This window comes from Crinia signifera, chromosome 1, assembly GCF_055691185.1.
Source record: "Crinia signifera chromosome 1, ASM5569118v1, whole genome shotgun sequence".
Taxonomy (NCBI): domain Eukaryota; kingdom Metazoa; phylum Chordata; class Amphibia; order Anura; family Myobatrachidae; genus Crinia; species Crinia signifera.
This window is the reverse complement of record NC_139217.1, coordinates 194,105,612-194,127,985: the sequence shown is the minus strand read 5'-3', so window position 1 is coordinate 194,127,985 and position 22,374 is coordinate 194,105,612. Positions and strand designations below refer to the sequence as shown.

At 41.6% G+C, this 22,374-nt stretch overlaps 1 protein-coding gene across 2 annotated transcripts in view; it reads left to right on the top strand.

The window, feature by feature from the left end:
* GRID2 (glutamate ionotropic receptor delta type subunit 2) overlaps window positions 1-22,374 on the top strand; it is a 1,102,902-nt gene that overhangs the window by 913,510 nt on the left and 167,018 nt on the right. The gene's annotated exons all lie outside the window — the stretch shown is intronic.

Sequence of the window (22,374 nt, the reverse complement as noted above, 5' to 3'; positions counted from 1 at the left end):
CGGACTCCAGATTCCCTTGTGCAGTTAGAAATGACACACAGGTGAGAGCAATTATGTTTGATTTATATGGAGTTTGATGCATACATTCTATTTAAGCATATCATTCCCTTTTGGAAAAGGTACGCATGGCACCGAAATGGCCGTCAAGGGATGTTTTGGCAGTGGAGCCATAATGTATTTCTATGTCTGAGGGTGGGGACGCGATTATGTCCTGTTAAGCTGCTATGCTTATATGACTATCTTTTTGGAATTTAACAATATATTGTTTTAAACTATGAAAGAGTACAGTTTTATTTTTCTAATCGGTTGGTACAACCTGTGGATGTGGACTATATATATATATATATATATATATATATATATATATATATATATATATATATATATATATATATATATATATATACACACTGTATATATATATATATATATATATATATATATATATATATATATATATATACTGTATATATATTTTGGCATGAGAGTAATGTGGAGGATCCAGACCAGGTTTTGTAGCAGAAGCCAGTTGTGTACTCAGCATCACCTTTGATTTCCTAATATAAGTGTTTCCAGGGCAGAGTGCAAATGCACTTGAGGGTGGAATAGCTGCCCACGTGATAGGTTGGGTTGTGAGCTATGGTAGGGATCACTGAAGCATTTGCAAGAGTCTGTTCCTGCTGTGATTACCTGTATGCTGCTGCCTGTAATTAGGCTTGCCTATAATATTCATCTTGTATGCTTTAATAATTAAAGATCAAAGTCCTCAATTGAATCCCTGTGTATGTGATCATTGTCACAATTGGTGGAGAATGCAAGCAGAACTCAGCTGAACTACATACAGTACAGCTGAATTCCAGTAGGTCTGTTACCTATGGTTTAAATGGGCAATTTTTATGTCTCTCTTCTCTTGTTACAAATTGTGCAGCTGGCTTGGAAGTCAGGAAAAAGTTTTCACTTGTGGAGTGCATAAATTGGTTAGCTTAATCAACCCAGCTGTGATGAAGCACAGAGCAACTGGGGGTTGAAAGCAGTGAGGCAGCCTCAAAGGGCCACCACATTACCGACAGACTGTTTGCTGTTTTGGTGTTTGGTAGCCAGCAAAGCAGGCTGGTGTCGGCTTGGTCTGTGTTATAAGTCTGGCACAATATATTAAGGCTCCAAAGTTTGAAGTACAGAGTAAAATGGAGGAGCTACTAAAAAGTTCACTGAATTGGCAGCTGGGCAGGAAGCTCAGGTCCAGATAATGTATAGTGAGGTCCTTATGAGATCATAGATGCGGTGGGACCAGTCAATTACCATGTCCAACAGGAGGGTAGAAGGCGGGAAGTACAAATCTATCATGTAAACATGTTAAAAGAAAGTGCCCTCTTTGGTAGCTAAAAAGGTTCCAGAATTCAGGGTACCCATTGAAGACACACTTACTTCTGGATGAAATAGGAAGTGGTAAACTGTGAAGCACTGCCAAGATCTGTTTTCTGCCATTCTAGAAAATACACAAATCATCCAACATGATGTTGTGACTCCAACCAAGGTTGTCATTGAACAAAGGCCATATCGCATACCTAAAGCAAAGTGGGCAGCGGTAAAGCACGTGATGAAAGAGATGTTACGCCTAGGGGTTATAGAGGAATCCACCAGTGAGTAGAATAATCCAATTGCTTTAGTACCTAAGCCTTCAGGTGTTTTAAGGTTCTCCAATTAATTCCATAAACTAAATCAAGTGTCCAGGTTTGATTCTTACCCTATTCCCCAGGTTAATGAGTTGGTAGAAAATGTAGCCAATAGTCAGTATCTCACAACACTTAATTTGACAAAAGGGTAATTGGCAGAGTCTGTTAACAGAAGCTGCTAAGGCAAAAACAGCCTTCTCTACCCCAGAGGACTTATTCCAGTATAAAGAGCTGCCATTTGGTTTATATGGAGCCTTAGCAACCTTCCAGATAGCTATGAATAAGTTGCTGCTGCCCCACAGGGAAAATGCAGCTGCATATTTAGACAATATTGTTATTTTAAGTTCTAATTGGGAGACACACCTTACAAACCTAAAAGCCATATTAAAGTTTCTACGGGCAAATGGGTTTACCAACCCTGAGAAATGTGCCTTTGGTATAGTGTAAGCCAAGTATTTGGGGTACATGTGGGCAGAGGATAGGTTAAACCTCAGCCTAGTAATGTAGAAGCAGTTCTCACCTGGTCTAAACCTAAATGTAAGTCACAACTTAGGACATTTCTGGGTCTGGTGGGATATTATCGCAGGTTCATTCGAGATTTTGCCACTAGAGGGACTCCACTAACCGAGCAACTTAAAAAACAGTTCCCATACAACATAAAGTGGTCTAGACAAGTGGAAACTGCTTGCCAGGATTTAAGATGAGCTTTGTGTACCATTTCATAGGCATTCTGATGAGAACACTGGGCGTTCTTATGCAAATGCCCCAATGATGTGGGTGCGGGGGGCGTCCAGCTGACATCACCAGATGTCAGCTGCTTGCCCACTTCCTCCTGAGTGTCCACACATATTTAAGTGACTTAAGAGTCACTTTTATATACGTGCACCTTCGCCATCATTCAATGGGCTGCAAATGGATGGTACTGTGTAACATCCATTCGCAGGCCCTGCAAGGGAATCGCACTTGTGAATGGGTGGCGGCCAGGCCACCATTCCCAATACAGGGTTTGGTGGATTCACAGGGCTGTTAATTCTCAGCCTTGCAAATCAACCAGAACAACCCCTTCATTTGTGATATTTCATACTGGAAATCCCGCACTTTCAAAAATCATCACTTTTGCCTAATTTGTGAACTGGTAGCAAATTGTGAGCTTTTACTGCTTTGATTAAAATTAATTGAATTTGTTTATTTTTATATTTTTTTGTTGATTAGCTCTCTCCTGAGAATGTGATCTCTCTTGTTTGCTGAGACACTCAATCGCACATCTGTGATTTCCCAGTACAGCTGTTAATGTGCGCATGCTTGAGCCATCCGTGCTTGGTTGCTAGCAGGATGGTTGAAACCCTGTGGCCATTTTAGGGCAATAACCATGCATTTTTTGGGGTATTCCCCAGAAAACACAGGCATTCGCCGGCCATTGGGAAGGTGGGCCACTGATGTCATCAGTGGCCTCCTTCTCCCATGACCATTGCAGCGCTGAGTAAATCCTGGCTTACTTGGTACTGTGAACAGGGAGGGAAAACCATTTGATGGTGAGTGATTTTGAATGGTTTATACCTCATGTGTATTATTACGATTACATTTGCAGGCGTGCACATGGGTGGGGGGAGTTTGTAAGGTGGGACAGCGTTTAACTGATCGCTGGGCTCTGATGACTCACAGCCCAGTGATCAGGTCCGAATTGGGCCCATTGTGTACAAGGATTTCTTAGTTTGTTACACAATTTTTATTTCCTCCATTTTTATTTTACTTTATCTTAAGCAATATCTTCTCTAATTCATGAAAGTTATCAACTTTAGCCAAAGCTATGCCCTAAAAGATTTTACTGCAAATATAAATGCTCAAACACAAATTAATTTATGAAGACCGGTATAAAAGAAAATTCTGATATTGCTTATATCAACCAATGAGAGGATTGTTTTAATTTCCAGAACTACCATGGAAAAACATAGTTAGAATATGATTTGCTGCTATGTGTAGTATCATTACTTCCTTTGCAATTTCTCGTAAATGTCTCCAATTTACGACCTTTTTATTGACTGTCATATCGTCAAACACGAAACCTCTCCCAGTCTAATTTCATTTTAGTATGGATCTGAAATCCCCTCTGATGTGAAGGACAATTTTAAGCAATACAATATACTGTATACAATAAAATAATGTGATTCAAACAAGTGCAGTTCCGGCAGCATTCTAGTGACAGAAAGATCATTATTTATTTTGTTTGCTTCTTGCATGTTACATTTCCAGCTGTGTCTTTTCAGGTTTGGGGCTTAGAGGTTTTGAGTTATTTCATATGTTTTCATAGTGTCTCTTCACTAAGGAAATGTACTTATATGGCATTGTTCTTCAAAAATTGATTTGTGGGTATGAAAAATTGTCTGATTTAATAAAGCTAATACACTGCTATGCCCTCTAGTATGTAATGATGTGATTAACCGTTGATCAATTTATGGTTGTGTACTGTGTAATATGCATGTTTGACTGGAATAAACTTGTTCAGATTAATGCCATTGAAGTTCTGTAGTGTGATACAGTATTCTGATAAATGTTTATAGATGCATCTTTTCCTTAAAGTTTTCCAAAGAGAAATTTGGTTTATTTTAATTCACAACAATTTATAGACAGTACCTTATAACACCAGAATATTATGCAATGTTTACAACTTGGAATAAATTCAGTAATACTGTAAAACACTATTTTGGTGTATACATAGAGAATGAGGTGCAAAGCTTACCATCTATAGTGGCTCCACTTATTATATATTGCTCCAGCTTTATTGTAATATGTGAAAGATCCTAAAGATACAGTTAATATTGGTTTGGCTGTTAGAGGTGGTCAGATTTGTTGTCTATTTGAGCATTGTAGATAACAGTTTACAAGTTTATTAACATTTGTTTAATTTAAACAGTGCTGTCAGAGTTGACCTTGTCGGTATTTTGACCATCAGCCAATGGTGGGTGGTATTTAGTCCGTCAGGATTTTGACTGTAGGTAAATGTTTCTGAACCTCAACAGAGATGTCTATTCACACAAGACACCTCCTGCAGCTTTGGCATATTATCCTACAGTACTGGCGTCCAAAGACTCAGCTGCTTTGTGAATAGTGCCCATCATTGAATCAGCCCCACAATAGCTATATGTGTTCTTCTATTCTATACTCAGCCTTCTGACCACAGACCAACATTTATATGTTCATATAGCCAACTGGGTAATTACATTTCACAAAGTGCAATATATTGTGTTAACCTCATGTATCAAACTCCTATAGACTGAGGACCTTCTGTGTGTTAATTCCCATTGTAGTTGTATCCCTGTTTAGATTCTTTTTAGTTAATTTCCACAATAGTAAGTAAAATTACGTGAAAATTGTTAATTTGCAGATTAAACAATAATGTAGAATCATCACTACCATGAAAGTAGTAATACTATTGATTATTTTGATAGTTAGAGAGAAAGATACAGAGGTTTGAAATATAGAAGAACACACATAATCAATTTGTTTTCTTATAATTAACATGAAGTGATGTCAGTGAACTGGTTCCTGAAAAACTGTTTGAGATTTTTGAGATAGCTCTTTGTCAAATGTGTAGGAGTGATATGCATTTTGAGTCTTGTAGGAAATTAGAGGTGAGAAAAATAATCAGTAGGATATTGCTAATAAAATGCAGGGATGAGCCAAGAGAGGATTATATGGGGATGGGAATGATTATTAATCATGAAAGTGGGAAAAAAATTGAGAGTGAAAGGTGCATTGTCACTGACAATTACATGAGCCGTTCTCTTACAGCTGGCATTCTGTAGTACAATGCATCTCTTCTCTGAATAAGAAGGCACATTAGATGTTCCATTAAAGGTTTCAAATAAGAACTAGGGGCATCCCCTATTATGCCCTCAACCTGTTTGTACTTCCAAAAATACAGTATCTGGAGTTTGGAGTTAGTTAGCCCATACCCATATGAGATATTGCATACAGTCATTCACTTTTCATCACATCTGTTTGATAAATCGAATGATTGTATGCACATTTTGTGTCCCATGAGATGTGATAATATCTATTGAATTTCAGGACTAATCGCATGTGGTTTTTAACTACATGAGATTTCTCAAATGCAATCGGTGGGCAGTGGGTGGAGTGAGCACTTTCAGCAGGTGTCAGATTCAGGGAGAGGGAGCTGGAGTGAGCATTGGCGGTGTCTTTTGGTGTAGCGCAGCGATGTGAAGGAGTGCTGGCGGCGGCGGCGGGAGAATTTGAAAAAACTGTTTAAACCACTGGGTGGCCCTCTGATTGGATCAGAGGACTGCCCAGTGTTTTAAACTTTTTTCAAACTCAGCCACCACCGCCACTACCACCAGCACTCCTTTACAGCGCTACGCTACTCCACCATGTGCCCTCTTCCAGCACCCAATGTGACATTGCAGATGGCATGCGACATCAGGTGCTGGAAGAGAGCACTTTAGGCACTTTAGGCATAAGTTGCAGGGGGGGGGTCAACCAGTCCTGTGGTGCTTCATAATAGGATCTCCAGCAGTCAAGAGGTGAGGATTACAGCAGTGTGTAAAAGCAAGTGTAATCAACTACCCAATTGTTACTATATGTTTTTGGCTGTTTGTATTTATCCACTGAGACTTCAACATACAGTAGGCAGCAAGTTCAATAAGTAACTCTATCAAGCTTATTATCAGCTTCTACTAATACATAATATTTGAATGTAAGTCATTTATGGACTGAATAAAGAATGTATTTCTACCTATGGACTGGTAAAAACAACACTGAGATAAATAATCAATTAATTACTGCCATGATTAAGTCAATATATGATTGTTATATGTGTACTAGCAAGCCTACTCAAAACAAATGCTTTGGAAGCTAGTCTACTACCTTGTGATTGCCTCTGTGTTTGTGCATGTGTGAGAAAGAGATGTAGTTTCACTCGCTGCCAACAGATGGCAGTGTTTATAGAGACACACAGACACTAGACATATATATAGATGATTTGGGTAATTTAATTGAATCACTATGTGTGTACTTAGCATATTTTAATTGTGATTTTTCAATAGTTTTAATAAATAAATCTGGAGCCAGCACTTTATTGTTTGTTCTATTGTTATTTTGTGTAGATAGCCCAAGTAATCGCTCTGATTAGAGCAGAAGTTTCTCTTTACTGTTATCAGTGTATAGATTTTTGGTTAATTACCAATTGATCAAGAAACATCTTTTGAGTAGTTGTTTTTTTAAATTAGAAATGAAAAGATAGTCAGAAGATTAGTCTTAAAAGACTAAGAATAAAATGAAATGTGGAAAATACCAAAATACTCTATAGCCACTACAGATTGAGCAGCTCCCATCCGAGCTGCACCTGGCGATAGCATCGCCAGCCACAGACATCTGTCGGAAGAGGGTGTGCACGCACGAGACCCTCGCACTCCCTGGTCTGATGGGGCCCTGTGCCGCCCTTTGCTGCCTGCTGCAGCTCCCCCCGTTTCCCCCCAGCTGCCCTTAGCTCCCCCCGATCCCTGAAGCAGTCTCCCTGAAGCAGAGATGGGTAGGAAAAGCGCTCCCCGCCACCATGTTGACAGGGATATGTGTGTGTGTGAGACGCTTGCGCATCTCCATCAGATGCAGCGCCTCTCCACCCACCTGTGCCAGCATAGGGTATCTGGCAATTACCTGCACCGGCTGAGAGGCACTCCATCAGTATGTGTGACCCTCACCATTTTTCATTTCAATTTGCTATGGGAAATTACAGAATTAAATTTCATTTTTGAGCAATATGAAACCTTCATATTTCATTTACATCCCAAAGATATTAAGCAGCTAACATCACTATTGTTAGATAATTATTGAAAACTATTTTAGAATACATTTATTTGATGAAAATTAATTTCATACAAAAATACTGTTTGGGTAAGATGTGAAAAAGGAAGTGATGCAGAAAATTGGAATTACACATAGAGGTGAAACATTTTATTGTCGGTAATGTTTATTAGACATTAGCAATGAGTAAAACTGTTCTGCAAAATATTCCCACTGTTCCACTTTTTGACACAAAATATCACACATTTCAATCTATGACCAATTATGCCACCCAGAAGAATAAAGTGACCTTCTCCCCAGCTCTATTAATTCCACAAACTGATAATGTTCACATTTAGGGCCTTATTCTAGTTTACTCTTAGAGGCAAATTCCTTCTCAAATGGACAAAACCATGTGCACTGCAGGTGGGGCAGATATAACATGTGCAGGGAGAGTTAGATTTGGGTGGGGGTTTTCTTCAAAGTGAGATCTATATTGCAGTGTAGAAATAAAGCAGACAGTTAGTTTCCCTGCACTGAAACTAAATAACTCACCCAAATCTAATTCTATCTGCACCTGTTACATCTGCCCCCCCTGCAGTGCACATGGTTTTGTCCATCTGAGAAGGAACTTGCCTCTAAGATGAACTAGAATAAGGCCCACAGTGTAGAATGGCCAAAGAAAAGTGGTAAACAAAAATTTTACACCTCAGCAAAATTACCTGTTCCAACGTAATTTAGACCTGTTTCATGTTTGTAAGTAAAACATAAAAGGAAGCAACTGGCAAAGTCATATTGCATGGCAGATGGGGCATAAGTAACATGTTTAGAGAGATTTAGATTTGGGAGTGGTGTGTTCAATCTGAAATCTAAATCTCAGTCTAAAAATAAAGTTGTCTAAAATTGTGCACTACAGTAAATGTAAAAGCAGATAGTATGTGCCATGGTACTTGTGTATTAGCAGGGAGCCCAATTAGCATACGTACGCTAGTGTACTGAAATCGCATCGCATGGCCCTTTTGGCCCTTTTTTTGTGCCGTTCGATGCATGCGATGAGATCTCACTAGTTAATATAATAGCAGTTAGCGTAGCTGTGCTGTCAGAATTAGCGTAGGCTGCGTAAATAGCGTAGTCTGTCAGAAGTAGAGTAATTACTGTCTCAGATGTATGATATTGCAGGTGTGAATGTGTTCCTAAAACACCCCCACTATCCAAAGCGTGGCGAGTGCACGCGTTACGCATCCTCCTAACCTTTTCATACCCCCACCATCCACGTCGGCGTGGAGTTTATTTTATAAAGTGTGGCAAGCGCATCGAGCCACCGTACCTGAAGCATGGCTAGCGGACGCGGATTACTTTACATGTATTTCGTGTCCTCTCGCGGGGCACGCTTCACTTGCCATGCTTTGGGCTCGGTGGCTCACTGCACTCGCCACACTTTATAAAATCAACTCCATGCTGACGTGGATAGTGAGGGTATGAAAAGGTCGGGAGGATGCATAACATGTCCCCTGTCAAGGCTCACTGCACTTGCCGCGCTTCGGGCTGGCGTGGATAGTGGGGTGACCTAAATCCCATTGCATGGCATCGCACATGATAAAAATAGTATATCCAGTGCTGTACTGTATATATTGCAGTATATCTAGTGATGTTCAGTATATCCAGTGCTGTACTGTATATATTGCAGTATATCTAGTGATGTTCAGTATATCCAGGGCTGTACTGTATATAATGTGGAATACACAGTGCTGTTCACGCATCACATCGCATGGCGCATCACATCGCATGTCGCACGGCACAAAAATGGGCCATGCGATGTACAATGAGATTTCACTGTGCATATATACGCTAGCTATGCTTAATCTGTGCCGCAAGTGCCAAAGACCGAGAGCTGCAAAATATAATGTGTAATTGCGAGCAAAGCGTTGGTAGCGAGAAGGACGCAGCCGCTTTCCCATACACTGAGCTGTGCATCTCAGAGGGGAAGCTGAGGACAGGATGAACATGCAAAGTTTCTGGCACCGCGGTGCCGCCCCCCCCCCCCCCCCCTCTTCTCTCTGCTCCCCCCGGCTTTGAGATCTGCAACCGCAGCGGGCAGCCGGGGTCTGGTACAGTTGAAGAAGCTGCCAAGCTTCTCTGTCTGCTAGTGAGAGTGTCCAGGCTGCTGTGCTGCTTTTTTGAACACAACATCCGCTACCCCTCTTCTGTATGCACCATGTGGCAAGAGCAGTCATGGTTCCCAGTGGCCTACAGTCCAGCTGGCTCAAGTACAGTGCCATTTCATGATACAGTATATCACATAGTTTGCTGCCTGCAGCTGATATAATATCAGCTTCTCCTCTTCTACCTGTATTTGATTTATTTATTTTTATTTTACTAATTCTCCTCTTTGTTACTGCACATATGAGACTTTTCTGCACTGGTTTCCTATTTGCTAGCCTTCTGAATTTTTCCCTCTGTGCCAAAATATATATTTATTTATAAAAAAAATGGAAACCCCCTTTTAAAAATCCTGCATTTGCCACTGATCATGGACCATACATAATCCTGTATAGCCAATCCAGAATGTAATATAAGTAACTCATCCGGTGTATGGTAATTCTGCGTTACCCAGTCTGATATTGCACATCAAATCGTATGGCCCATTTCTGGGCCATGCGATGCGCAATGCAATTTCAGTACGCAGAATAGCCCACTAAGCAAAAATCTATCTATCACCATCCTATTACACTGTGTCCCTCTCCCAACTCCGTACCACCCTGCATCTCGCTACCCCCTCCCTGCTGCCCTGCATCTTGCTATCTTCTCCCTGCATCTCACCATCCCCTCCCTGCCACCCTGCATCTCACCGAACCCTCCCTGCCGCCCTGCATCTCACCGAACCCTCCCTGCCGCCCTGCGTCTCACCATGCCCTTCCTGCCGCCCTGCGTCTCTCCATCCCCTCACTGCTGCCCTGCATCTCTCCATCCCCTCCGTGATGCCCTGCGTCTCTCCATCCCCACCCTGCATCTCTCTATCCCCTCCCTTCTGCCCTGCGTCTTTCCATCCCCTGCCTCCTGCCCTGTGTCTCTCCATCCCCTGCCTCCTGCCCTGTGTCTCTCATCCCCTCCCTACCACCCTGCATCTCCCCATCTCCTCCCTACCGCCCTGCGTCTATCTTTCCTCAGCCCCTACCGCTTGCATCTATCTATCTTTTTTCCTGTCCTCCCCCCATGTCCCTGTGTATCCTTACTCCCTCCGTACTGTCCCGCACCTCTCATTCCTTTCTCTCTCTCTCCTTCAGCCAGTAAAAACTTGCTCTGCACCACAATGTGGTGGTGCTGATGGGTTAAGTCTGTAGTTCTGAGTATAGTTTTTATTTTCAAGTGAAGGCCGATGTGTTTTTTCTCATGGGGGGTCCCTTCCAAGATTTTGCTATGGGGCCTACAATCTTCTAGTTACGGCCCTGGGGATCAGACTGGGTAACGCAGAATTACCATACACCGGATGAGTTACTTATATTACATTCTGGATTGGCTATACAAGATTATGTATGGTCCATGATCAGTGGCAAATGCAGGATTTTTAAAAGGGGGTTTCCATTTTTTTTATAAATAAATATATATTTTGGCACAGAGGGAAAAATCAGAAGGCTAGCAAATAGGAAACCAGTGCAGAAAAGTCTCATATGTGCAGTAACAAAGAGGAGAATTATTTAAATAAAAATAAATAAATCAAATACAGGTAGAAGAGGAGAAGCTGATATTATATCAGCTGCAGGCAGCAAACTATGTGATATACTGTATCATGAAATGGCACTGTACTTGAGCCAGCTGGACTGTAGGCCACTGGGAACCATGACTGCTCTGGCCACATGGTGCATACAGAAGAGGGGGAGCGGATGTTGTGTTCAAAGAAGCAGCACAGCAGCCTGGACACTCTCACTAGCAGACAGAGAAGCTTGGCAGCTTCTTCAACTGTCCCAAACCCCGGCTGCCCGCTGCGGTTGCAGATCTCAAAGCCGGGGGGAGCAGAGAGAAGGGAGACTGCACCGCGGAGAAACTTTTTATGTTCATCCTGTCCTCAGCTTCCCCACTGAGATGCACAGCTCAGTGTATGGGAAAGCGACTGCGTCATTCTCGCTACCAATGCTTCGCTCGCAATTACACATTATATTTTGCAGCTCTCGGTCTTTGGCACTTGCAGCACAGATTAAGCACAGAAGGGTTTCTGGGTACTTGGAAACCCCTGCTGTGTGCGCCACTGATGATTGTGACACTCAGCTCCATCTATGTAGACTCCACATAAATCCGCTTCCAAGGACCCCTGACCTCTATGCAATCTCTGGCCGGACCAGCACTCACAGCCCCAACTGCCCTCTGCCAGCAATCTACACCTGAACGATCTTGAATTATTATAGATTTACTGATATGATCAATGGGGACCTCTCATTTCATATGGCATGGGGCTGTCGCTAGCTCTGTGCCGAGAGGAGACTGTTGGCAGCCCTGGGCCCTGCACCCTTGAAATGGATCCAACAGGTGTCAAGACCGGCACATGCACAGTTGCCAAAGTGTGACTACACATGTGTAAACTTCCTGTATCTATGAACTGCACTGACTGGAGCCCATAGAAGCCGAATTGGGCTGCATAATAAATCAGTCTCAGAAGGAGAGAATACTTTTCTTTGGGACTGTCTTATGTGTCTGTAACTAACAGATAGGTCTTCCAATAGGAAGTCAATGCCAGCCACAGTAAAGCCAGTGAAGTCCCAGACTGCATCTGGCTTAACTGACACTGAGATAGGTGGTGGACTTTACGTTGGGGGTAAGGTCACCATACAGTAGGTCAACTATTTTTTAATAATAAGGATAAAAAAGGTTCAAAAAGTGTGTGACTAAACTCACACCCCAAGCCAAGTCATCTAATTAATTTTGGGTTATACTGAATTTACTGTATACTAGAATTATGCCCCTTTCATACCCTACATACTTTATTTTCAACAGTTTGGACAATATTCATCATCTATACATTAAAAGTACCTGAAAGGGATTTTGCATGTTGTCTTTAAGCTAATTTATGCAGCAATAGAAAAAGTGGGGTAAGATACTGTATGAACAGACATTTTTTTAATGAATCATAATAGTGGTTCAATTATGTTACACCACAGAAAATAGGAAGAAATGTAAATTAGTTTTTATAAAAAAAACTTATATCATGATATTTATAGCATTAGAAAAAAAAAGAAATTCATTATTGATGCACACCTTTAAAATAAATATAATATATATCAGATTAGACATAAAGGGGTAAATTTACTAAAGGAAATTTGTAAAAAATAGGTGTATTTGTATCCAGAAATACACTTATTTTTGACATTTACTATTCCGAAAATACGGCAATTCGTATTCGTATTAATAGCACATCAATACGAATACGAATTGCCGTATTTTCAGGATACATTTTTTTTACAAATTTCCTTTAGTAAATTTCCCCCAAAGTGTAAGTGAGTAGGGCTAATTTACCTCACCTAAATGATTTAACTATTTGTAATAAAAAGAACTAAGAAAACTTCCTAATGAATATAACATTGTTAACAATGTGTATAGCTAAATATAGGGTGAGATTTAATAGGGTGAGAGATTCAGAAAGTGAGAGATTTGGTAAGAAATCTCGAGTTTTTTTTAAAGCAGCAATCGTTTACACTGCTAAACCAGTTTGATTTTGCAGTGTAAATGATTGGCGCTTTAAAAAACCTGGAGATTTCTCACCAAATCTCTCACCTTCTGAATCTCTCATCCTATTAAATCTAATCCATAGTGTTGTCTGTATACAGTAAGTGAAAGATTTTGGCAGCTGTTTGCCATTCTGCTATTTGCCATTCTGCTCCATGGGAGGTTTCTGTCCTCCCTGAGCTGGGTGCCGGACAGTTTCCTGACAGTCATTACCCCGACATCAGTATCCCGACTGTCAAAACCCCAACACTCGGGGTCCCGACGGCCACCGGCTATTCTCCCTCATGGGGATCCATGACCCCCATAGAGGGAGAATAGAATAGGTGGTGAGCGTAGTGAGCCACCGTGCCCGCAGCGTGGCGAGCGCAGCGAGCCCCCTGTTGCACTTGCCCAGCTGTCTGATTCCAGAAAGTCAGGATCCCAACATTGGGATAATGACTGTCGGGATCCCGACTGTCGGGACCATGCCAGCTGAGCTCATCTTAGGACACCTACTTTATGGTTTGCCCCAGATTTAGGCAAAGCTGTATTCATGATTCTTGCATAAATGTCAGCAGGTAGCATAGTGGATACTTTCAAAATTTACTTTATAATTTAAAAAACACTTTTTAGACCACTTATTTTTAATTTAAAAAATAACCAACAAGCTGGTCACTTAGGTCTGCCTGTTTGAAACAATTCTACTTCCCAGGAGTACATTCAAACTGTGAGAATGTAAATTATATCATGTCATCTCAGAAGCATGAGTAGAGGTTTTGTTAAGATCGGCATTACTGATTACATCTTAACCCTTTTAGGTCCAATGTCTAGTCAGGCTCAACAGCCCTAGTGCTAGTAGCAGATCCAGTGGAGAGCCACTTTAAAAAAAAATAACATTGTTCAACATTTAATGTAGACCATTTTTTAATAAAAAAATAAGTAAAAAAAAAATATTTAAACATGTAAACCTGACTGTTAGCATTGCAAAAAAATGTTTTTGACTGCAAAGGGTTAGAAACTATGAGACTTGTGCATGACAGTTTTGCTAGAATATAAAACTTTCTCTTGGTGTTTACAGGATTTTATTTTTTATAGTACTGTATATATCTTACAGAGTTGCTATGTTTTCTATGTCACTGTCATTCTTTTATTCTAGCATTCAAAATTTGTATTTTTTGTTTTACTTTTAACTTGTGTGATTGCCATTGGTTAGCTGAACCAAGCCTACTATTCCTCTGTTTATGTTATACCAAGTCTCTTCTCCAAATCCCTCTATTTATACAAATAGCTCAATGAGGCACAATACTAATCTTGTATTCAAGAACCTTAATTAGCTTTTAACATAGAATGAATCATAATCACTATGCTAACCCCCCCCCACCCCCCCCCCCAACAAAAATTGTTGATGTATTCAATTAAACTATTGAAAATACCGCCCATAAAATAGTATATTAATGGGGATCAGCAAATTAACATTTGTTGGCTTCAACAAAGTCATCTGACATCAGGCAATGCAATCAGAAAGTTTACCATAATTTACTTATTTGTTTCAGCTTTTTTATTTTACCAATAAAACCGCTACAGTGGTTAAAATGTAACCAGTGAAATCAAAGACATTAACCTGTAGTAATAATCACAATTTCAAGGAATTAAACATATGCTTCACATAGGGACACCTTGAGAGTGTGAAACAGCTCAAGCTTTCAATGTCGTAGTTGTCAAGATATTTCAATAACAAAAGCATTGTACATTATATATGGTAGGTACTCTATTATACATTATACATGATGGAGCCACTAGTTCAGAGCTTTTAAGTGCTCAATTTCTCTCCACGTTTGAAAGGTTAAACATCTTACTTTGCAGAATTCAAACTCTTCAGGAACATTGATTTCGAAAAATATAGGGATTAGTATTCTGCAAAGAAAGGACAATGAGAAGGGAGAAAATACAGATGTAGATGACGCTATATTGTAAGGAACCCACTCCATCGGACAGAGAAGAGCAGGAGAATTTCCAATGTCCTTATTTTTAATGTCATAATAAGTCACAATGTAGAACTCTCAATTGAAAAAGATTTAAAAAAAATGTATGGGCACTGTCTATGTTTATTATGTGCCGCCAAATTTAAATTTTCTGCTATTGGACTGTGCTGAGTGTAGAACAGTGGTTTAATGATTTAATTTGTTTATATTCCATGTATTTAAAGAAATCCAAATTCAGAAATATTAAGTAAGGTAGTACTCACAAACAGCACTGGCATACTTATAATTCTTTACTGTGGTGCCCATTTAAGAGTCACAACAGTAGAAATAGAAATTGACTTAGTTAGAGGCTACTGTAGTTCGAAACAAATAAATATGTCAATAAGAGTTTAATTATTTGATTTGCAGTGTTGATAAAATAGGAATATCCATCCAATGGGTTTCACATATGTATGTAAGATCACAAGTCACTGTGCCTACAAAGCCAGTAAGTGTGTGGCAACCTATCACTGGCTAGGACGGAGCATCGGGTCCTGATGTCAGGGCAGATTCAATTTCATTTGAAATGTTCTGCTAGCCATGAGCCAATCATATTCTGCAGACTAGTGGTCAATCAAAAGAAGTGGCAGCATCCTTTTGGCCATACCAAAATAGTTTAGAAGGTCATCATGAGTAAGATTAGACACGGCTCTCGGATTTAAGATTCTAGCAGTAGATGAAATGCCTCCTGCGGCCTTAACAATTTTCACATCACTGCTGACTTATCTCCAAATCAAGCCAGTGTATGTAAAACAATCCATAGTTGGTCTGATGTTCTAAAGTTAGCTGTTTGGATGGTTTTTGACTGCAGTAAATGGGTATATTGCAAACCCGAAGGAAAAAAGCACCAAATAACAATACTTGTACTTTAGTACATTTGCCCCCAGACTCACTATATAATACTAAACAGATATTTATAATAGGATACATACGGATGGCCAGGGGTCAGAATACCAATGCCGGCATCCCAAAGGGGGGAATACCGACAAGGGTCAATTAAGTATGCTTATCCTCCTTCTGTACCACAGCAGCTTAACCCTAAACCTCCTGCCCTTCTAACCCTCACGCTCCCATCCTTCGTTTTATGCAAAACCCCTCTTCTGAATGCATAAACCTACCTCCACCCTGCAGCCTAACCATAACCTTCCCCTCTCCACAGGCTAACCATAAATCCCTTCAGTAGTGCCTTGTCTAAACCTAGTCTCTTCATCTCCGACCTAACCCTAATCCGGGATACAAGCTGTCGGTATTCTGGCATTGGCATCCTCATCCTATAGGTTTTCTGGCAATGGTCTTCAGAAGGCAGTCAGAATGCCAGCAGCAGTTTACCCAATGCAGGCATTCTGACTGCTTGCATGCTGACTGCATCCCATTTATGACAGGGGTATGAAAATCCTTGTTAAAATAATCTCAGAGATTAAGCAACATTGTGCAATAAACCTTTCTTTCTATGTTTTATTCTTGGTTCTAACCTTTCAGAAATTTCCCTGCATATTATGTAATAATTATTCAAAAAATAATAAGAAAATATATGCCTCCCCATAGGAGCATCTTCTCCATGTTACACAAATATTTCTTACTTTTAGATATACCTGTAAAAGTGTTAGTCAAGCAGGTAAAAATCAACATTCAAATTTCTTGAAAAGGATAACAGTCAGACTCCTCTCACAGCACTGCACAAACTATCTCTTTACAAACTCACAACTACTGTTAATCTCAATCTTCACGCAAAGTCTCTTTCAGCTCGTAACTTTGGTACTTGGATGTCTAGAGCTTGCGAATTCCACAGTCATCGTGGCTTTGCAATGTTTAATCTTGCAGAAGTTATTTTGGATATCCATGTTGGCAGCATCTAGTTCAAATATGTCTTCAGCTGCTGGCATATCCATTAACATATTTACAGTAGGTACTTGTGTATTAAAGCGGCGCCCCCGATGTACATTGCGCAATGTTTTTATTGCATCGCATCGCATGCCATGCACCCGATGGCATGCGATGCGCTTTTGGCCCCCTATGCGATGAAACATTGTATAAGCACCCTAAAGGGTGCTTACAATGTTAAATGTTAAATGCACCCCCACGCCACCCCCCACTATAAACGTGAACCCGAAGCGTGGCGAGCGGCGGCGGTACGCGTCCTCCGACCTTTTCATACCCCCACTATCCACGTTGGCGTGGAGTTGAGAATAGAAAGTGTGGCGAGCGCAGCGAGCCCGAAGCGTGGCGAGCGGACGCGGATACCTGTGAAGCCCGCGAGGGGACGCCGATACCTGTGAAGGTATCCGCGTCCCCTCGCGGGGCTCGCTGCGCTCGCCACGGTTCGGGCTCGGTGGCTCTCTGCGCTCGCCACACTTTCTATTCTCAACTCCACACTGACGTGGATAGTGGGGGTATGAATAGGTCGGAGGACACGTACCGCCGCCCTTCGCGGGCTCGCAGAACTCACCACGCTTCGGGTGCACGTTTATAGTGGGGGGGGTGGCGTGGGGGTGCATTTAACATTGTAAGCACCCATTAGGGTGCTTATACAATTTTTAATCGCATCGCATTGTATGGCATTGTATGCCATACACAATGTCATACAATTTAAAAATCGCATACCTTTTGGTATGCGATGCGATGGGCACCGCTATAATACACAAGTACCCATATTTATATTTATATTTGTTTTATTGCAGATCCAGCTTTTATTTAAGTTGTGCTGTTTATAATAATTTGACTTGACAAGACTTGTATAATTTCAATATGTAGAATTAACTTTCAAGGCAGAGCCATCTTACCAGCATTTTTGGCCCTGGGCAAATCAATGCATTTGGGGTCTTTCCACACCCATTCATGGGAAACAATGTAGAAAAAATCATAACATGCCCCTTCCGTGGTCCCGTGCCATCTCTCCACTTGCAACCGCTGACAACCTGGCAATTTAGACTCCTCTGGCAATTTAGAAGTCTAGATTTAGTCGTCTAAATCCAGACTCCCTGCAGTCCTGCGCACCGCTGACAACCCGGCAATTTAGACTCCTCCGGCAATTTAGAAGTCTAGATTTAGACGTCTAAATCCAGACTCCCTGCAAACCACTAAGATGGGGGCATCTAAATTTAGACGGTAAAGCGTCTAAATTTAGTAGGGTCTAGGGGTACACTATTAAACCTGTTCACAATGACACTAGTCGACGTAACAGCTGTCGACCTTGTTAATTCCACTATCCACGCCAACCCGAAGCGTGGCGAGTGCAGTGAGCCCGCGAGGGGTGGCGGTACGCGTCCTACGACCTTTTCATACCCCCACTATCCATGTCAGCGTGGAGTTGATTTTAGCCCGAAGCGCGGCGAGCCACGCGAGGGGACGCGGATACCTGTGAAGGTATCCGCGTCCGCTCGCCACGCTTCGGGCTCGGTGGCTCGATGCGCTCTCCACACTTTATTAAATCAACTCCACGCCGACGTGGATAGTGGGGGGTATGAAAAGATCATAGGACGCGTACCGCCGCCCCTCGTGGTTTGCAGGGAGTCTGGATTTAGACGTCTAAATCTAGACTTCTAAATTGCCGGAGGAGTCTAAATTGCCGGGTTGTCAGCGGTGCGCAGGACTGCAGGGAGTCTGGATTTAGACGTTTAAATCTAGACTTCTAAATTGCTGGAGGAGTCTGCCAAGTTTCAAAGTTTCACTGTGCGCGCGGTGGCGCCGTGAAACTACACAAGTACCGGACGATCCTATTAGCAGCGATTAATTCTTGAGTGCGAATCATCACGGCACTGGACACACTTTATGGAAGATGGAATTGCACTAAAGTGCTTGCTGCCCCATACAGTTGTGAGCAATTTCTAGCAGATCAGGCCTGCGAAGGGTATGAAATCGGGGAAATCGCATGCCATGTAAACACCGTTGGAATGGCACCCCAACAACACATTGACCCCAATGTGTGCTGAAAGTTCTAATATATGTAAAGAACTATTGCTAGAATCGTAACTGCATGTGATGAAAAGTTGCATTTTACTTTCAATGAGATTCATGAGTGAATAATAAGAAGCAACATTGCATATTCCGTAAGGAAAAACAAAATAAGTCATAAAAGCACTTGTTATCATGATACCTATTCTTAGATAAGGGGAGATAAGGTAACACATTATTAGATTTGTCTAAAGGAATACAAGATCTTAGAGCTATGTTCTGTCGCCGCTGCCATTGGATTAGATATTGAGTTTATTTGATAAAAAGAAATACAGATCTAGAGTGGAAATGAGAAACTGTGGAGATTATATCTGTCATTTTTTATCTCTGTTTTGTGGACGCTAAGATACCTCTACAGCACTGAATGCAATTCTTAGGATTAGCATCATTAATCAAATACTTATGGCAAGGGAGAAATTAAAAAGAGAAACGAGCAGAATAGATTCGTTGTTAGTACTGCAAGAATACATTTCTTTTTAGTACAACAACTGGCTGCAACCAAGTCAGTGTGAAACAGCAGTGTGTCGCTCACTGTGCGAGATATTGATTTCCTTCAATAAAGGGAGCACACTTTAGAGACATGAGTCATAATTCAAGTGTTGTGCAGATTACTCATGATCTGTTTCTCAAGGTGATCCAATGGCTCATTCAGATACTGATCAGCTCTGTGCTTTGTCGGAGATGTGGAGGAATCCACATTGCTTCATCTTTCAGATTGCATATCCTTTATATCTGTAGACTAATACACAATACAATCATGTATAACTCACAGAAAGCATCAATGCATTTAGCAAAACATCTTAAAGCGTATGAAACATTTTCAGATAAAACAGTTGCAATTGTTTTTGTAATTGTTTTGTAAGGAAGGCTCATTTCAGATAAACAAACTGTTTTTTGTCCTGTATTGTCATGCACTGTAATGCCAAGAGCACACTAGAGTGATCTGTACTTGGCCTATGTTGCAGGTAATAGGATCCTGCATTAGCAAGTGCATACACACTTTCCAATGCCAGGGAGGAGGGAGCATAGGCAAACACAGGGGGGGTTTCTGGTTACACAGAAACCCCCCTCCTTTTGGCGAGTGCCTTACTTTATGAAAACAATAGCACTGGTATATAATCCGATCAATAGATCTGCCACCACATCCTGCAGTGCAAGGTACAGAGCAGAGCTTCTGCACATGCTCAGTATACCAGCTTCTTCTACCACATTTACTGTATTTGTGGGTCTGAGCATGGACCAGAGAGTAGCTGCCAGGAGGAAGAGACAGGAGCCCTACAATGAAGTGGGAGATTGTGAGCTTGCAGTACTGGGTCTATTATGTTTGTGTATTGATTATGTTAGGTTTAACCTTTTCCTGACCACTTATCATAGTTAAATGTTTGTAACAGACTATACTATAGACTATCTGTACTGATAAATACTGTATTCCATACTGTGTCCAGTGTATAAAAAGACCAGTTTTCAGGGCTGTTACCTCTCCCCCAGACTCCTATACTTACTCCAATGCACTGCAGAGTGGAAGATTTTGGATTACAATTGGAAACTGCCCTCTAAAAATCCTGCGTTTGCCACTCTGGGGCAATAGTGCGACGGGGATGCCATGTTGCATTCAGCAGCATGTCATTGCTAGTGATGTCTTCTGATTGATTTTGCAGCAGACTTGATCATAAGGCAGTGTATATGTGGCACTTTTAACAAACCAAACAAATTTGGTTGGAAACAACAAATAAATCAGTGGATTACAATTCTTTGTATAATCCCTACACTTTGAACCAATACATTAAAATAATATAATTAATTTGACATTATTCCAACTTTGTTTTTTATATTAAATTAACATTAAATGTTATTGCCCCTGTTATTTCATTTACGGTACAAATAATACTGACATTTAAATATATATTAGCACCATCTTTTTTTATGAATAATTATTTATTTGTCCCCCTCAAGTAAATTAATTTAAAAAAAATGTGCCCCATAAATATATGATATTGCTAATGGTATCTTTAATTCATAAGTGTCATTAATTCATAAGTCATCAAAGCCATTTCTTGTTTTTTTTCCAGTGACTTGAGCCAAACCAACAGTGTGTTTGGGCTTTAAAGAGAAAAAAAAACCACCACAGCAAATAGACACAACAGTAATTTACTTTTTGAGTCTGATGAATTATAAATCCAGTGATTTGCTGGATTTGATATGCAACTTGCAGCGATGTGTGAATGGTGTGGAAAGTGCTCTGTGACATATTCTCTACATCAGTGGTTCCCAACCTTTTTTGTCTCCCGTACCCCTTGATTAGGATTTTCATTTATGAGTACCCCCTTGCGGAAAAATTTAGGGGCGTGGCCTAAAAATGGGGTGTGGCCTCATTTGAAGGGTGTGGGGGAGAGAGAGGGGGGGAGAGAGAGAGGGGGAGAGAGAGAGGGAGGGGGAGAGAGAGAGAGGGAGAGAGAGAGAGGGGGGAGAGAGAGAGAGAGAGGGGGGGGAGAGAGAGGTGGGGGGGAGAGAGAGGTATCCCTGTGTGTATATCTCTCTACCCGCTGCCATCCCCAGTACAAGTGTAACCTACCCAACCCCACCCCCGCTAACCTGTCCCAGTAGAACAGATACCTTAAAGGCAGATATGTAGAACTTGTGCTGTCAGGCAGCACAATGGGGGCGGTGGGGTAGCGATAGCTGGGGGTAAAGTCACAGTTTCAGATACAGGTTGGTGGTGCGGGGGGCTGGCGTCCCGTACCCTCCCGCAGTGCACTCTAACCTGATAGCGCTGATGGTGCTGCTTCCGTCCTTCCCGCTGGTCCTATCCCGCCGCTGATTAGGTTGGCGCCGTGTCCGCTCAACCCGTCGGCTTCCACAGACATCAAGCCAACAGGAAGTAAAAGCCAGGGAGGGAGGGATGACTACAACATCCAACATGCACCGGGGGATGGCGGCACGCACTGAGGGGGGAGCGCAGAGAGGCTGCGGCGGGTTGGGGGAGCCTGGAGGCTTTTTTTTAGACCCCCGGATTTCGGGAGATGCGCAATGCACTCTCCTCCGCTGGCGGCGCGTCTGACTGCCGCGGCCGCCATTACATGCCGGGCCACCGTGTACCCCCGAGCGGGTGGAAGCGTACCCCAGGGGTACGCGTACCACAGGTTGGGAACCACTGCTCTACATGAATGTCAAATATCAGCATCAGTGCATTTTTGAGTTTACAATATATTTAAATTGGAAACATTGTATATAAAATAAAT